The 18,490-nt window shown below is 33.8% G+C and overlaps 1 long non-coding RNA gene, 2 other non-coding genes and 3 pseudogenes across 3 annotated transcripts; all 6 read right to left on the bottom strand.

Annotated features, from left to right (window-relative positions):
• Positions 1 to 2,796: 2,796 nt before the first annotated feature.
• LOC136215821 (U2 spliceosomal RNA) lies at positions 2,797 to 2,969 on the bottom strand (annotated as a pseudogene).
• Positions 2,970 to 3,084: 115 nt separating this feature from the next.
• LOC136215809 (U1 spliceosomal RNA) lies at positions 3,085 to 3,234 on the bottom strand (annotated as a pseudogene).
• Positions 3,235 to 5,552: 2,318 nt separating this feature from the next.
• On the bottom strand, positions 5,553 to 5,644 carry LOC136216291 (small nucleolar RNA snoR127; annotated as a pseudogene).
• A 343-nt stretch (positions 5,645 to 5,987) lies between these two features.
• LOC136215816 (U2 spliceosomal RNA) lies at positions 5,988 to 6,182 on the bottom strand. The gene has a single exon (XR_010682822.1). It is a non-coding gene; the product is annotated as a U2 spliceosomal RNA (small nuclear RNA).
• Positions 6,183 to 7,450: 1,268 nt separating this feature from the next.
• On the bottom strand, positions 7,451 to 7,611 carry LOC136215802 (U1 spliceosomal RNA). Its single transcript, XR_010682810.1, has one exon. It is a non-coding gene; the product is annotated as a U1 spliceosomal RNA (small nuclear RNA).
• A 10,187-nt stretch (positions 7,612 to 17,798) lies between these two features.
• LOC136217977 (uncharacterized) lies at positions 17,799 to 18,258 on the bottom strand. The gene is made up of 3 exons (XR_010683615.1): positions 18,091 to 18,258; positions 17,897 to 18,004; positions 17,799 to 17,818 (listed from the first exon to the last, which is right to left on the bottom strand). It is a non-coding gene; the product is annotated as an uncharacterized lncRNA (long non-coding RNA).
• Positions 18,259 to 18,490: the final 232 nt, after the last annotated feature.

The raw sequence follows: 18,490 nt of genomic DNA, 5'->3' as shown, positions 1-18,490 counted from the left end.
TTTTTATATTTATTTTAAACACTTCCAATTTATTTATTTATTAATTTTTAACCATTCTTATCCAAAACTATCTTCTTTTTACATCTAGGGTATCTTCTTTCCACCAAAAGACACTTGGTAACTTCTTTTTTTCTCAAGATTACAATTTTAGCTAATATGGTAACTTCTTTTTTTCTCAAGATTACAATTTTAGGTATTAGCTTAGTAACTTCTTTTTTTCTCAAGATAAATTTTTTTCTTATTTCTTATGGTATTTGAAAGTTATTCCATTCTACTACTAGCAGTGATTTCTAATTTTGAAATTCAGGAGCATCATGTTTTTTTTAAAAAAAAAAATTGCACACAATGGCGCTTACATTAAAGAAGAAAAAAAATCTCCACCTAACCCGGATGTGATTCGAACCCATGACCTCCCTAATAATATGTAAGCTCTCAATCACTAGACTAAGAATTTCACCACATGAGCATCATGTTAATAACACTAAAGTTGAGGGTCATTGATGTATTTTACCTTATTATTATTGGAAACTATGTGAAAACCAAATATAAGCATAAACAAGAAGAAACTAGACCAAAACAGGGTTAAATGCATTATTGGTTAAGTTGTTGATGAAGTGGAGCGGGCCTTAAACTATTTGGAGAAAACGGACCCGAAACTGAGATTTTGAAGATAAAAACGGGTTGTTGGAATTTAGCGATTTCGGATCCTAATTTGGTTGGAATCGGCCCATTGAATCAAACCCATCGGTCTATGAACCCATGGTGAACGTGTTTTTTAGCCATCCGAGGTCGTTTTGGGCCTCAAATCGGCCTTTTTGTGTTTTTTTCGTAATTTTCTTATTTTGTTATCCTTTTCCTTTTAGGGTTCGGATTAGGTTTTTATTTTGTCGGCCTATATAAAGGCTCGACCTCTACTTATGTAAGACAGTTATTGATTAATAAGAATTTCAGAGTTTATCCTCTTTTCTCCAATTTTCGTTAGTCGTGCGCGATTCAACGATAGTTGACGGTTTTAAGCTTTGTTCGTGCGCGAGCAAGTGTTTAGAACAAAAGTCTGTTTATTCCGCTGCATCAATTGTGTTAAAATAATGTTCATTCAACTTCAATTTGTCACAACAAAATCATTCAACTAATATGGCATGACTTTCATTTCAGCACCACTCAACTTTCACCGCCGAGCGAAACGACGCATGACTACCACCTAGCTAACACGTGTCGTTTCGGTCATCTAGGTGGAAGTCACATGTTGCTTCGTTCAGCAGTGAAAGTTAACTATTACTAATTTGACAACCACATCTTTTTCGGTGTCTTTTTGCTCTTGAAGTCGCCATTGACTTAATTGATACAAAATTCAAAGTTGAATGATTTTATTGACACAAATTGAAGTTGTGTTACCATCTCGAACAACTATAAAATTTCAATGACCAATATGCATTTAACCCGATCAAAATATGAACAAACATACATTCAAGAATGTAAGAGAACGGCTTACAAATTGTCGAGAAGCAGATAACAGTTGCACAATAATTAACTAGCCCTGCCAAGTATTAACACAATAACAAACAATGACAATTTCATAACTCAGTATTATAATCGAAGATTGCTTCAAAAAAAACTCTTTCATCATATGGAAAATTATATGCCTCAATTGCGTTAGAAGAAGAATCTAATTCCATATCTTAATAACTGAGACAATCAAATATACAACTTCCAAGGAAACATTTAGAATGATTGGTAACTTATAGGACTATACCTTCAAAGCTTGTAGAGAAGAAAGCTTGAGCAGTCATCGAAACCGGATAAACTGTGCTAAACCGATAATCGATTCCAACCCAGTATGCTAAAGAACTGAATTGAGTCGATTTGGTTCAGTAACTCGACTAATTTTACCCCATTTCTTCCTATATAAACATGCGTCTTCCTCATGGATTTCAGCAGCATACATAACTTGTTTTACATACCCTTTTGCCCCAAATATCATATCACCATGGCCACTCTTCAATGCATTCAAAAACACCAGCAACATCAGGAAGAACATGTTCAAACCCACACCATCCATGAATATGATGAGCACAAAAACAGCCATGGCCAAGACATGCTATGTCACAACCAAACCAATGGACAGCAGCAGAACCACCATGTTAAGCAGGCTAAGATCGAAAAGCACCATGAATCGAGCCATGGCCAAAACATGTTAGCTCAGCTATGTCACAATAAAGGCAAAGGACAGCAGTTGAACCATCATGCTCAGCAGGCTAAGATCAAAAAGCACCACGAATTGAGCTGTGGCCAAGACATGTTGGCTCAGTTATGTCACAACAAAGGCAATGGGCAGCAGCTGAACCCAAAAAAATAAAAAATAACACATTAGATATGATAACATGAAGGATAAAGTTTGTTTGTTTTTTTGAGAGGAATCTCTAGTCGCTTAAATGCTCGGTTTTTAATTCAGAGACTAATAATTTAATAAGCTCCCTATCAGCTACGCATAGGAAAAGCAGGAGAAGTAAACCAGTATATCTCAATCACGACAACCAGACAGCTAACTCGTATCAACTATGGTAGTTAACACAACCGAAAAGCATACACTAGAATTAAGTTAAAGGAAAATATAACCATCCATGAACTGACCCATGAATTCTGTAACCCCAATAATACACCATGTGATTTTGTTTATCCGCTTCTCAGCAATGGCATTTGCAGCTCTTCCTCCATATGGAGTAATAAATATTTTGCTATTTCAAATAAAAGTCAACAAATTATAAATAAAAAACTCTAAAGATAAAACTGGAATTGAAGGGGTGAGCCAGGCCAATGCTATAGTGCAACACAATGGCAACTCTTGAAGATAGGTCTTCCCCCTGAAAAAATTAATTTAATATCGTGTGTACCATTAGTCCACATATCAGATATTAAACTGATAAGAACAGATACTACACTTATCTTAGCCAAAAGGCCGAGAAAGGTATGCCTTTACTAGTGTTAGGCTTCTCTTTTTATATTTCACTTCTTGGTCTTCAAAGAGCTTTCTTTCCAATGTGGGATTTTTGTATACACTAGCAACAACAACTAGCTTTCCCTCTGATCCTCTTAGTAAGAATAAGCCACAAATTATGACGTAAACTCTCCCTCTTGGGGAGACTTTAGGGAAGCACCCCTCCAGAGTGCAATGGAGGTCACAACCCTAGGCCATGAGCCTCATTGATCACCCATTGACCCCGTCCAGGTAAGTATGTTACTTTGTTGATCTAGAGTCTTATTTATACCTGATGCTTCATTGTTCCGGTCGTGCATTTTCGATGTGGGATTGGCTCTGAAGTGAATACTTTTCTTCCTTCGTTACGAGTTACGACAGGAGGTCTATGAGCCAGCAGTAGAGTATGAGCCGGGGTCGCACTGCGAGACGTTGGTTTTGCTAATTCGAATTGAAGGGTTTAAATTTACAAAAAAACCTATGAAGCACGGACTCTTCCCCGGGGTCGCCGTGGCCGAGTCGGACTCGCCGGACTCGGGGACACGGCCGGACACGGCGGGAACACGGCCGGAAAATGGGACACGGATGGGGACACGACGGGACATGGGGGGACACGGATGGGGACACGGCGGGACACGGGGGGACACGGCTGGGGTAAAAAAAAGTTAAAAATTAGGGGTTTTTTAAATTTTTTTATAAAATTTAAGGATTAATTATGCAATTTGTCAAAAATCCTAAATTATAATCTCTATCGCACGAATTAGAATTAGGTCTTCTCTCCTTCCTGCGCAAATCGCGATTTCGACCCCTGTGCTGCGTACATCGCAGTTCTCCTAACATCACGATTTCGTTTTTGTTTGGGAATAATCAGAAACAATTTCTTCTCTCCTGGGTTCTTCCTTCTTATGCGCTGCGATTCTTCTCCTGGGTTCTTCTCCTAACATCACGATTCCGATTTGTGATTTAGCATGTTTTTTTATATATTTTTATATCTAATATATATATAATTAATTATATAAAATTTGCCTTGTCCCCGCCGCACCCGTGTCTCATATTTTCTAAAAATGTCGTTTGCCGTGTCCGCCCCCTGTGTCTGCACCCGTGTCCGTGCTTCATAGCAAAAAACAGTTGGGACAAAAATGGAGATTTTCAATCTACAGACGAAAGAAAATGGGAAAAAGTAGTTTCATATCCTCAATCCAATCCACCCCATTTATAATATTATATGCCTCAATTGCATCATGGCAAATTAAACTCTTCTGTCAGCACACACTCCAAGTAACACAAAATATGTGATCTTTTCTTTTCAACCACTTCTCAGCTATGTTGCACACGCAACGGACACGGATACAGAAACGGACACCGGAACATTATTTCTAAAACACAACCTTTATAAAATAGCCTTAAAACAAAAGCAGACACGGTAACGACACGGACGGACAGACACAAAATGCAGAAACGCTAATAAAGAGAATCAATAGAGAGATCTACTACCTAAACTAACTATCGGTGGAAAAAACTCCATTGCCCAAGCATAAAGCCGAATACTAACTGAATTCCCGAAAGATGTCTTTCACAATCTAAACTCTCACATATATATAACCTATAGTATTCTCTCGGTCTCTCTCAACAAACTCCAGCTAAGCCGATAAACCATGTCATTCGATTCCCAATTTACCCTCTTATTCCATTATCACATTCTTTATCAGACTCCAAGATAATTAATATTCCATGGATCTACAATTCTGGTATCATAGCACAACAAAATTTATAGACACTGAATTGTAATATGATTTAACTAAATCTGCATGTTTGGATACTAGAAAATAACAAAAAGGACTATACCTTCAAAGCTTGTAGAGAAGAATAAACTTGAGCAGTCATCGAAACCGGATAAACTGTGCTAAACCGATAATAGATTCCAACCCAGCATGCTAAAAGAACTGAATTGAGTCGATTGGGATCAGTAATTCGCCTAATTTTACCCCATTTCTTCCTATATAAACATCCGTCTCCCTCATGGATTTCAACAACATACATAACATAACTCCTTTTACATACCCTTCTGCCCCAAATATCAAATCACCATGGCCACTCTTCAATGCATTCAAGAACACCAGCAACATCAGGAAGAACATGTTCAAACCCACACCATCCATGAATATGATGAGCACAGAAACAGCCATGGCCAAGACATGTTAGCTCAGCTATGACACAACCAAACCAATGGACAGCAGCAGAACCACCAGCTGAGCAGGCTAAGATTGAAAAGGAGTATGTTATGTAGTAGGAGAATGTTATTTCGCACATAATCACAAAGCATACTACAAAAGATATAGGCATTTGACCTATTTATCACTCAACAAAACAGAAAGTTCACTATCCAAGTCTCAAATGCATATTGCTTTTGCTAATTCGAATTGAAGGGTTTTAAATTAAAAAATAGTTGGGATGAAAGTAGAGATTTTCAATCTAAAGACGAACGGAAATGGCCAAGACATGTTAGCTCAGCTATGTCACAACCAAACCAATGGACAGCAGCAGAACCAGCATGCTGAGGTTACACGAGAGGCATCTATCTGGCTCTGTCATAACTAACCCAAGCCTTGAAGGCATTGCCTTATGGAGCACATCTGTTTCTGATTTGGCTAAATAACATCATCATTCCAGAGAGGGGGAACTAAAAATATTAAGCTCATTGGAATGCCTCAGAAGATATGATAAAGATTGTGTGGTTTGAGGAACAACCAAAAACGAAAATAACCTTATCAGGGACTAATTAACACTCAATGGTGTAAAATTCTAGCATAAAATGGAACATCATGAAGCACAAAAAAGATTATAGACTTTGAATCCCAATTAAATCTAACTTTAGGAACGATCGCTTCCTTGAACTCTTAATCCACTCTCTAAAAATAATATAAACAATTGACTCTAATATCAACCAATACTATGCTATTTCAAATAAAAGTCGACAAATTATCAAAAACTCTTAAAGATAAAACTGGAATTGGAGGGGTGAGCCAGGCCAATGCTTTAGTGCAACACAATGACGACTCTTGAAGACCCCAATGGCAAGCCATTGATATAGGCCTTCCCCCTAAAAAATTAATTTAATATCGTGTGGACCATTGGTCCACATATCAGATATTAAACTGATAAGAACAGATACTACACTTGATCTTAGCCAAAAGGCCGAGAAAGGTATGCTTCTAATAATGTTAGGGTTCTCTTTTTATATTTCACTTCTTGGTCCTCAAAGAGCTTTCTTTGCAATGTGGGATTTTTGTGTATACACTAGCAACAACTAGCTTTCCATCTGATCCCCTTGGTAAGTTAGTATCATCATCTAACACATCAAGATGGCCATAATGCTTCACAACAAAATAGCAAGACAAAGCATATTGATCTTCATATGAGTATTTTCAAGTAATCTATATTCAGAACCTCTCTGGCCATACCTATGATTGACGGAAACCGCGGCCCTGGTACTTAAATTCCCCTGAAAATTGAGAGAACTTAGCCTCTAATAAGGGAATGGATGACACGAAGTATCAAAGCCAAATATAAGCATCAGATGAACAAACTTAGTTCAAGAATGTGAGACACAACGGGTCAACAAAGAGTCAAAGATTCAGATAGTAGACGTCTAGAATCATAATTTAATGAACTCCCTAGAAAATCAGCTAGGTTTAAGAAGAGCAGGACAAGTAAAGTAGTATCTCTCAATACACTTCAACCAAACAACTAACTTGTATCAAACAAATGCTAGTTCACACAGAACAGATGCACATTGAGAATTCCATTATTCTTCAGCTTCACCAATCATACGACCCATAAAATATTAAAAGCGTGTAACCACCAGTACAGAAACCAAAACTAAAGTAATATGTTGAGACTTTTGGATGTCCAATTTAATGTTTTTGATTATGTTGAAACAATAGAACAAATTAACAAGCATCTGATCTCCAGGATTTGAACTTTGAAGCGTCGAACAAAATGAAACTATAACTCCTTCCAGTTATTCATATACCCAAACAAAAACTTCTTTCATCACATACTAATGAACAAAAGGAGTTCAAAACCAGTTCAAATTTTGATGAAAACCTAAAACCAGTTCAATTTTTACCTTGCAATGGATGCCAGAGGATAATCTTTGCCCCAACATAGCCTCCAAAAAGAAAGAATTGATTACCTAATCGATAACCAGAAGCAAAATAAGCAATAACCTATACATTGTTTGATCAATAAATAAACAATCGCTATTGCTGGACTAATGAAATGATAACAGGAATTAAATGTTAAATTTCTTGTCAGGATAGAGAAAAGAACAGGATTGGAAGGGGCCGCGCGAACTAGGATTGGAACAACATACTATAAAGTCGATCAAATTAACATAAAATAAGCAATAACCCATCTTTCGCATGATTATAAAGTCGATCAAATTAACATAAAATAAAACTGAAACTAGGATTGGAAGGAGCCGCGCGAACGCAGGCCCCAACTGCCACAAATTATGACGTAAGCTCTCCCTCTTGGGGAGACTTTAGGGAAGCACCCCTCCAGAGTGCAATGGAGGTCACAACCCCAGGCCATGAGCCTCATTGATCACCCATTGACCCCGTCCAGGTAAGTATGTTGCTCTGTTGATCTAGAGTCGTTTTTATACCATGATGCTTCGTTGTTCCGGTCGTGCATTTCCGATGTGGGATTGCTCTGAAGTGAATATTTTTCTTCCTTCGTTACGAGTTACTACCGGAGAAGGACTGTACCGCAGTAGATGTATGAGCCGGAGTCGGACTGCGAGACATTGCTTTTCTAATTCGAATTAAAGGTTTTAAAATTAAAAAGGCTTAATGCTTCTCTAGTCCCTTAACTTATTCAAATTGGTCATTTTACCCCTCCAACTCATCGAATGTCCTATTTACCCTCTTAACTTCATAAAAATAGTATTTCTCACTCCCTTAACTTGTCCAAATTTGTCATTTTACCCATTCTCAACTCATCGAATATCCTATTTACCCCCTTAACTCCATAAAAGTGGTATTTCTCACCACTTATGATCCTTTTTTTTTTATAGTAATACTAATATTTCATTAAATCATAACATTGGAAGTACATAAGAGACCAGTAAGAAATAAAACCTTACATACATATAGGCTAAGCCTAATACAAAGTCCACGTGGGCAAGAAAATGACTATTAAAAGCAAGAAAATGACTATTAAAAGCAAAAGAAGCCATTAAAGGTACATTAAAAACAACCAACATTTGAACCATACATAGATGGTAACTCCAAATTCGCCGCAAATCAACTGTAGTCCAATCTCCAGTCTTTGAACCATTCTGAAACTTCGGATCTAAGTCCTTTCTTTTGCAACCACGTAGATCCAGTGATCTACGGATAAAATCTACCGTTTCTGTCCTTCCTAAAACAGAAAAGGTTACAAAAACAAAGAGATTAGCCAAAAGACGCAGTTCAAACGGATTCAGATCTACGATAAACTATATAAGATCCAACTAAACAAACTGACACAAACAAAAGAAAAATAACAACGAGAACAGAAAATAAAAAACGGTGGGAGGCTTCCTTCTTCCTCCTCAACGAGACAGTAGCGGAGAGGAAGGCAGACGAGGTGACGGCGGTTTAAGAAGGGTGGGGGAGAAGAAGAAACAGAAAGTGGAGGAGGAGGGAGGCGAGATCTGGAAAAGAGAAAGGAAAGGAGCGTGTGAGAGATCACCACTTATGATCCTATTTACCCTTTTAGCTCCATAAAAATGGTATTTCTTATCCATTTATAGTAGTAAAAAAAGTTGAAAAGAGAAAGAACGAATAAAAAATATAAATAACAAGAACATTAATATAAACAAGTTAATGTACCAAAATAGGCCTATGATTTTTGGGGAAGTATCAATTTAGGTTCCACTTACAAAATAGCATAAATATAGGTTTAATGTTTAAAAAAAGTTATCAATTTAGGCTTCGATAACGAATTGTAAGGGGTGAAAAATACCACTTTTATGGAGTTAAGGGGGTAAATAGGACATTCGATGAGTTGAGGGAGTAAAGTGACCAATTTGGACAAGTTAAGGGGGCTGAGGAAGCATTAGGCCAATTAAAAATAAAAGAACTTAAAGTGTTATTTAACCATTTTTATTATTATTATTATGAAAATGATTACGACTTCACGGTAGACCTGTCTATAGGCGACCTATCAGCGTTTTAGGTAAAAATGCTTAGTCAAATCCCAGTCCAATCCACTATTAATTTAGACGGGTTCGGGCCGAACCGGGCTGGAGTCAGGTTTAAAAATCAAATCTCAATCTCAATTCATATAAACACACCTATATATATATATATATATATATAGGGGTGAGATCCAGCGTGACAAAGGCTTAAGTTGTGACAATAAACTTATTGTGTGACACAACAAAACTACGTCGTTTTGGCAATAAAATTCAAACAAAAAACACGCGTCAATTCTCCTCTGTTCTTCACAGGAAAAACGCGCGAATCAAACTCATTCTTCAACATTCTTGATCGATTTTCTTCTCTCACAATCATCGATCGATTTCTAATCTGAGATTAAACTCTGATTTTCTTCTCCGTTGAATTATCGATCGATTTCCTACTATCAACATTACTGATCGATTCTCTTGACATCAACATTATCGATTGATTTCTCATCTGTATTCATGTAATTCAATCTGAATATAGAATACGAACACCAAAATATGGAATCTGAAGACAACAATCAGTGCAATATGGCACAGACCACAACATCATCTCCAGGTATTTTGCTTATATCTGAAACTTTACATTTATCTGATATATATGGATTTGTTGATAATAGATTTATCTGAAATTTATCTGATATATATGGATTTCTTGATAATAGTTGTTCTAAACTTATTCTCAGACTTGATAATAGCTTTCTTACATTAATGAGCAAACAAAAACTGTACTGTAAATTCTAACAAATTGTAATTCTTGTTCCATGTGAATATATCATTTGTTCCATATTAATATATTATTTGTTCAAACTAGATATACTAATTGTTCCGAACTAATGTACCATTTGTTCAAAGTACATATTTGTCCTAATCTCAACTCTCTTACCTGTTTTGTAGATTTGCTTTCGCCTAGTTACTCTTCTACTGCAATTGTACCTTACACACCAGAAGTAATCACAAGACTCAGCCCTAACGGAACAAAAATATGGATTCCTAATTGTTCAAATGAGTTAAAACTTTCTCTTGGAATGATATTTGAGAATTATAATAAAGCTCAAGAATTCTACAAATCATATGCATGTGCTGCTGGATTTAATAGTAGAATATCAACTTCAAGAAAGAAACAAGGTGTTATAAAAGAACAATTTTTTGTATGCAATAAAGAAGGTTACAAATATCACAAAAGAAAAGCAACATCCAGTGATATAAAAACCAGAAAAAGGACACTCAGTCGCGTAGGATGCAGTGCTAAAATGATTATCAAACTTTCCGACAATGGAAACTATGAAGTGACACAGTTTAAAGAAGAACATAATCATCTTCTATACACTCCAGGATGTGTACAATATCAAAAAAAGGGCAGGAACATGAACCTTCTACTGAAAAAGATGGTAGTTAATAATGCAAAGGTAAAAAATCTTCTTCATAATAGTTATGCATTATAAATAATGTATTCTGTTTTCTTGTAGAATTTTACTCATTTCATCTAAAAATAAATAAATTCTGATTTGGTTGAACAGATGAATGTTGGTCCTCTAAGAACTTATAGACAAGCAAAGGAACTTTATGGAGGATATGAAAATATTGGTGCATCGAAGATAGATTTTAAAAACTTCCAGAGAGACTTGAAAGCATATATTAAGGATTCAGATGCACAAATGTTTGTAGATAATTTTCAGAAAAAAAGGAGTTATGGAGTGCATTATTTTTTGAATTTGAAGTAGATCAAGAAGGCAGACTCTGTAGAGCTTTATGGGCAGACCCTGTGTGTATCAAAAACTACGCTCTTTATGGTGATATGGTCTCATTTGACACAACATATAGCACAAACAGGTACTACATAATAATCTTTGGCATAAAATTATTGTTTTCTGCCATTCATATACTGATTTTGAAACACAAAAATTGTATCATGTTCTTCAAACAGAAAACTTATTTTTATGTTACAATGAACAGGTATAATATGATATTTGGACCATTTACTGGGGTTGACAACCACAAAAAATGTATTACATTTGCATCTTGTTTCGTGGCTAACGAAGATATTGCATCATTTGAGTGGGTTTTTAAAACATTTCTGAAAGCAATGGACAACAATGAGCCGACTTTCTTGATAACAGACCAAGATCCAACAATGATAGTTGCAATAAAAATGTTTTTAAAAAAACAGAACACAGATTTTGCATGTGGCACATTATGAAGAAGATGTCAGACAAAATAGGTACGAAAAATAATTCTATACTATTTATTTTCTATTGTCCCATTCAATAAATACAATGTTCCAACATAATACATGTGTTGTTCCATATGAATACATAAAATGTTCTAAAATGATATATGTGTTGTTCAATACGCATACATTAATTGTATTCTAAACTATTTTCTTACAAATACAGGAAGACAAATAATGCAAGAAACAGATTTTATTACAAAGATAAATTCTTGCGTGTGGAGTGTAGAATTGGAACCAGAAGAGTTTGAACAAAAATGGATGGAAATTATTTTGGAATTCAATTTACAAGAACATGGATGGCTGAAACACATGTATGATATAAGATCAAAATGGATTCCTGCTTATTTCAGAGACTCATTCCTAGCGGGCTTAATGAGAACAACCTCAAGGTCAGAAAGTGAAAATCACTTCTTCACTTCTTTCACAAAAAGTCATTTAACTCTCATTGAATTCCTCCTCCGGTTTGAGGGTGCAATGGAAGCACAAAGACATGCACAAGGAAAAAATGACAATGATTCTAAACACTCAATACCTATGACTCAAACACCAATTCCTATCAAAAAGCATGGATCAGAAGTATTTACAAGAACAATCTTCTATGAATTTCAAAAACAAGTGATAGATGCTTCATTTAAATGTGGCGTTGATGATATACAGAAACACACTGACAAATGCAGAATCACTGTAAGAGAAAAAGGTAAAAAAACAACATATCAGATTGTTTATAATACAGACAACAGTGACACAACATGTTTGTGCAAGATGTTCAATAGAGCAGGAATTCCCTGTAGACATATGGTGCTCGTATGGAAGGATAAGATGCTGGAAAAAATTCCTGACCAGTATGTGCTAAACAGATGGAAAATATTACCAGAGATAACATTGCAAAATAATGTTATAGAGGAATGTGCTAGAACAATGGGAAAGAAAATAATGTTGAATAACTTATGGAGTGAGATTCACATGACTGTGTGTTTGGCTGAAGGGGATGAAGAGGACCTAAATAATCTCACAAGAAACATTCAAACATTGAGGACAGAGCTGGAAGCAAAGAAAAGAAAGAACATCAACAATTCTACTAAAATTCAAGACATAGAGATGTTGGTTGGAACAAGTCGGCCCTCTGAAGTTCTAATCAAAGAACCTAAAATTTCTAAAAACAAAGGAACTGGGATTCAGCTTACAAATAGTGAGAAAAGATTGAAGGGAGAAAAAGAGAAAGCAATTGAACAATCACAGAAAAAACAAAGGATGTGCAAATGATGTCACCAATTGTGCAACCATGACATTAGAAACTGCCCAGAAAAAGCAAAGAGATAAGGTAAAATCTCTATATCTAAACTTTCTTTACTCTAACAGTATATTTTGTTATTTGACTTCACTTTGAAACCTGTGATTTTTTTTGGAACAACTTGTTATTATATGTCTTGATAATACATTTCTTACAAAGATCAAATAAGATCATTATTGCGACCTAAAACATCATTGTTACATTGCTCAGTCTTGTGTTTCAGATTCTTCTTCACTTCCTTCAGCTTCTCCTTCAAATCCACTTTCTTCTACTCTCGTTTCAGAATAAAACACATCACGGACACACAAAATAAAGACATAAAAGCGTTTATGCCCTTCAGCTTCACCATGATGCAATCAACATTCCCCTCCATAAACGTTTCCTCCATATCAACAATGACCTTAAAAAGTTCATCAGTAATATAACTACCTGCTTTACGTACTGAACCTGTGTGTTAATTTCAAACAACATATCTTTACACTAACAATATATGAACATCAATAATATATAGCAGTATAAAAAACATAACAAAAAAAATATATCATTAAATAAAAAAAAACATACAAACATAAAAAACATAAAAATATAAACAATTGTTCACAATTAAAAAAAACATTAAATAAAATCATTATCAGGACCCATAACATCATTGTTATATTTCTTAATCTGGTCCTTCAGATTCTTCTTCACTTCCTCCAGCTCCTCCTTCAACTCCACTTTCTCCTCCATTCCTTTCTCAATGAAAGACATCATTGAGTCATAAAATAAAGACATGAAAGCCTTCATGCCCTTCAGCTTCTTTATGATGTCGTCAATATCCCCTTCCATAAAAGTTTCCTCCATATCTTCAATAACTTTAAATAGCTCATCAGGAATTTCACTTCGTTCATTACGTACTAAAGGTTCAACAGGAGAAGAAGACCTCGTTCTCTTAGACGAACTCGAACTGCTTCCTGACATCTTTGCTCCAATTCAACTTCTACTAAAAAAATACTATCAATAAAGAGAGCAATACTATTTATAGAATTTTATTTAGTCTCTTCAACTTCATACTATCAAACACGCTTTCTTTCATTCAAATGATTATCTATTGGGAAACTCAGAAGCTTTTAATAATTTAGACTCTTCAAATTCTACTTTTCCTGCAATGAAACACGGTTTTTCATTCAAAATAAATGTATATTGGGAATCTCAATAGTATTAAGAATATTACGTACATGAATATATTTATTAAATGCAAACTAAATTAAAACTGTGAATCAGTCTCTTAAACTATTGGTATTATTTCCTATATAAATATGTAAATCAGTCTATTAAACTATTCGTATCAGAATCAATAAGTATTTCCTCATTTATTTATTATTGCAAAGGGTATGAATTAAAATCAGATTAAAATAAATCTGTATTCATTTTATTAACAATTAAAACTTTAATGAAACATATACCATGTATTAATTATATTCAAACAAACAGTAATTACTTATTGATCCATTATTACTGAAAAAATGTAACTATATCATTTCATTTTCTATTTTACAGGGTGAATCTTCAAAAGCAAACTTAATGATCAATTGGATATACTCTTATATTCTTCCAACGGTATACGTACTATGTTCCATTCCATGAACTTTATTGTTCAATCCGAATACATATGTTGTTCCGGAATAAATATTACATTATTCCATCAGAAATAGTTACATTTTTTTTTATTTCCTCTAATGTGATCTAAACTCATTTCCCATTACAACATAATTAGAACTATGTTCCAACACAATTTGTTTAATAAAATGATGTTTATTAAATGACTAATGTATATAAGGTAGTTGTGAGTGTGAACCATTGGATATGCTCTTGTATTGATCCAAACGTATACATAAATTATACAAATTCTTTAATATAACTATATCATTTGTTCCAACTTAATGTACAATTAAGTGGTTGTGAGTATTGAAAAATGATGTATACTGAATTCTACCAAATTGTACCACTTGTTCCATGTAACTATATCATTTGTTCCGAAATAATGAACCATTTGTTCCATTCCATGAACTGTATTGTTCAATCCGAATACATATGTTGTTCCGGAATAAATATTACATTGTTCCATCAGAAATAGTTACATTCTTTTTATTTACTTTAATGTGATCTAAACTCATTTCCCATTACAACATAATTAGTACTATGTTCCAACACAAATTGTTTAATAAAATGATGTTTATTAAATGGCTAATGTATATAAGGTGGTTGTGAGTGTGAACCATTGGATATGCTCTTATATTAATCCAAAGGTATACATAAATTGTACAAATTCTTTAATAAAACTATATCATTTGTTCCAACTTAATGTACCATTAAGTGGTTGTGAGTATTGAAAAATGTTGTATACTGAATTCTACCAAATTGTACCACTTGTTCCAGAGTAAATTACACCAATAGTACCTGAAATATATCTCAATTCACACTTTGGTACCTAAATTACATTTTGTCACAAAAATATACCTAAACTTTGGACGACTGGACAATATAATATTTATGACCTGCTATAATAGGTTAAGTATTAAAAATGATGATATGGCATAGTTTGACCAGGTCTTTAGTTTAAATATGGGTCATATCCATTATAAATACAATTTTACCCTTCTTTTATTTCCATCCCTAACTTTCTCTCCCTAACGTTTCATTTCCATTATTGTTCTATCCCTCTTCAACAATTCCAGAAACTCAAGAACACCTAAAAAAAATCTAAGAAACCCAACAAATTTGATTTGTGGTCAGGTTAAATTGTCCTCTCTCTCTCTTTGCTTATGTTTCTGAGTTTATTTTATAAACAGTTTCTGGGTTTATCCCAAAACCCCCCATATTCCAATCTGTCAAAAAAAAAATTAATTCAAAGATTAGAATTTTACTAGAATAAAGGGTCACTCATTTGAACAATAAACTCAATCTCACACCGAGGATAAAACACCATGAACAAAAAAAAATTGAAGCTTTAAACTCAATCTCCAAGAAAAAATGGAAAGCCTTAAACTCAATCTCAGACCAAAGAAAAAACATCATTTCCTCTGTGTTCTTATTACTCCATTTTCTTCTTCCTAATAGTGTTTCCTTCTTTCTAAAATTTCAAAATCAACATTTACAAATCAATAACTCCATTTTTACAAAATCGAGCTACAGGATAATCAAATTGGTATTTGGTTTCTGAAGATGTATGTCCCTATCCGAAACCACCGTCATGCTAGTTCTCCGACCGCCACGAGTTGTCAGATCTGTAGAAAATGAAAGGGAGACCGTGGCCATGTCTTCCAAAATTTCGATCTCTAAAAATAGAAAGGAAAAGGAAGATGAAGGATGAAGATGGAGGACGCCACGGGAGAGTTTCTTTGAATAAATAAGAGATGAAGAATCCAGATTTGTCTGGAGAAGGAAAAAAAGGCAAATGAAGAATAGGAAGAAAGTAGAAATATTAAAAAAAGAAAACATTTTGGGTCTAGTTTATTATTTTTTAACACTGTAACTTAAATTCATCTTTGACTACCCAGAATAATTTGACTACAAGTAAATGAATTTAATGGAGAGATTGATAAAACAAAAATTAATGGAGAGAGAGTATAGTGGGTCCCAGCCATTAATTAAAAATGGTCAAACTTGTGTTGACCCGTATTGACTGGTCATTGACCGGTTAAAAGCATTAAATTGTCCAGTCATCCTTATTTAGGGTATATTTTTGGGATAAAATGTAATTCAGGTACCAAGGTGTGAAGTAAGGTATAGTTTAGGTACCATTGGTGTAATTTACTCACTTGTTCCATGTAACTATATCATTTGTTCCGAAATAATGAACCATTTGTTCCATTCCGTGAACTGTATTGTTCAATCCGAATACATATGTTGTTCCGGAATAAATATTACGTTGATTAATCAAAAATATTTACATTCTTTTTATTTACTATAATGTGATCTAAAATCATTTCCTATTCAAATATAATTAGTACTATGTTCCAACACAATTTGTTTAATCAAATGATGTTTTATTAAATGGATGATATATATAAAGTGATTGTGAGTATGAACCATTGGATATGCTCTTATATTGATCCAAAAGTATACATAAATTGTACAAATTGGTTAATATAACTATAACATTTGTTCCAACTTAATGTACCATTAAGTGGTTGTGAGTATTGAAAAAAGGTTGTGGATGAATTCTACAAAATTTTACGACTTGTTCAATGTAATTATATAGTTTGTTCCGAATTAATATACCATTTGTTCAAAATAAATGTAACGTCTGTTCCAAATGAATTATATATGCTAAATATTGAATAAATTGACATCTGTTAAGAATAAACAAACATAATTTGAAAAACCTTTTTAAATATAAAATTTTATATACAAATTCTAAAGTATATTTACAAATTCTAAAATATATTTACAAATTTAACATAAAAAATATGCTATTCTAAATTTAATCCAGCTCCAACAACCCATTCTTTTGACTTCTCATCAATTTCTTCAATAAGTTGATTTATTGGATTCAAAAGAATGTTCCAGCAATAAAAAATTCTAAGCTTTCTAAACTCTTTTCCCTGTAAAAAAATGATATAATAAAATAGAATAATAGTAATACAAACTGTTACATAAAGAATTTACAAGATATACCTTAGAATTCTTTGTCAATCAAATATTTCACTCCTTCACACTCTGACCAATGTATGTTTCCATATGCTTCAAAAGAAAAATACCACAATCATTGTGGTTATTATTGCTTCTCCACTTCATCCTCAGGATTTGCACTTTGTATGCACACATTTGTTTTAATGAAGAAGCATCATTTTTTAAAACAAAATGAGCATAGGATTTTAACTACAACAAACAAATCAGAAAATATGTTATCACATATACAAAAAAAAAACAAAGAATGAAATAAATCAAGTTACAACATACCAATTATTCTGGACAATCATCATACTTATCAGCACGACTGATTTTTCGAGGGAGTGTCATATTATCCAATATTTCAACAGTCTTTGAAAGATTGTTGACAACAATCAGATAAAAATGTCCATAAGAAATAACAGGGAAAAACACCTAATAAACACAAAAAAACATTAGTATCTCAATACATTTAACAGTATTCAACAGCTGCTGTTCCACCATAAAACTTACCAATTCAACATCAGCCAAGTTTTTAAATTTGAAAAAAGAAAGTTCATTCTGAAGCCTTTCCTTAAAATTATATTCTCTTGATCTACTAGCTCCAGAAAACAGAAGAGTCTACAAAATAATCAAAACAACATTTAGCAAAACAATTATTAACAGAATGAAAACAAAAAACAAAATTACAAAGTTAGGAAACATACAAAAGGATATGTACTGAAAAAAAATCTTTTCGGTTTTCCATTATATTTCTTCAATTCTTCAGTGTTCAAAATTGAACTCCAAGCATCCGCAATATTATTGACAATATGATCATGACCAGACATTGATAAAATCTCCCGTTTATCAATAAAGGTTTGTCCATCACTGAAAAATACATCACTTCAAAACAAGGGAAAAAACTATCAGTATATGCCAAAATAACATATAAATTCATATAACAAACATAACTTCAACTTCTTACCTGCTTAAAACAGGACTCAGTGCAAATTCAACAATCCTCCTTTTACGACTATCCATGTTATCCAGCAACTTTGGATGCCGAGAAATAAAAGGAGAACAGAGGTACTTAGATTCCTTAATAATCATCCTTACACGACCTCC

Source organism: Euphorbia lathyris, chromosome 1, assembly GCF_963576675.1.
Source record: "Euphorbia lathyris chromosome 1, ddEupLath1.1, whole genome shotgun sequence".
Classification (NCBI taxonomy): Eukaryota; Viridiplantae; Streptophyta; class Magnoliopsida; order Malpighiales; family Euphorbiaceae; genus Euphorbia; species Euphorbia lathyris.
The sequence above is the reverse complement of the archived record's forward strand: the minus strand, read 5'-3'. Positions and strand labels throughout refer to the sequence as shown.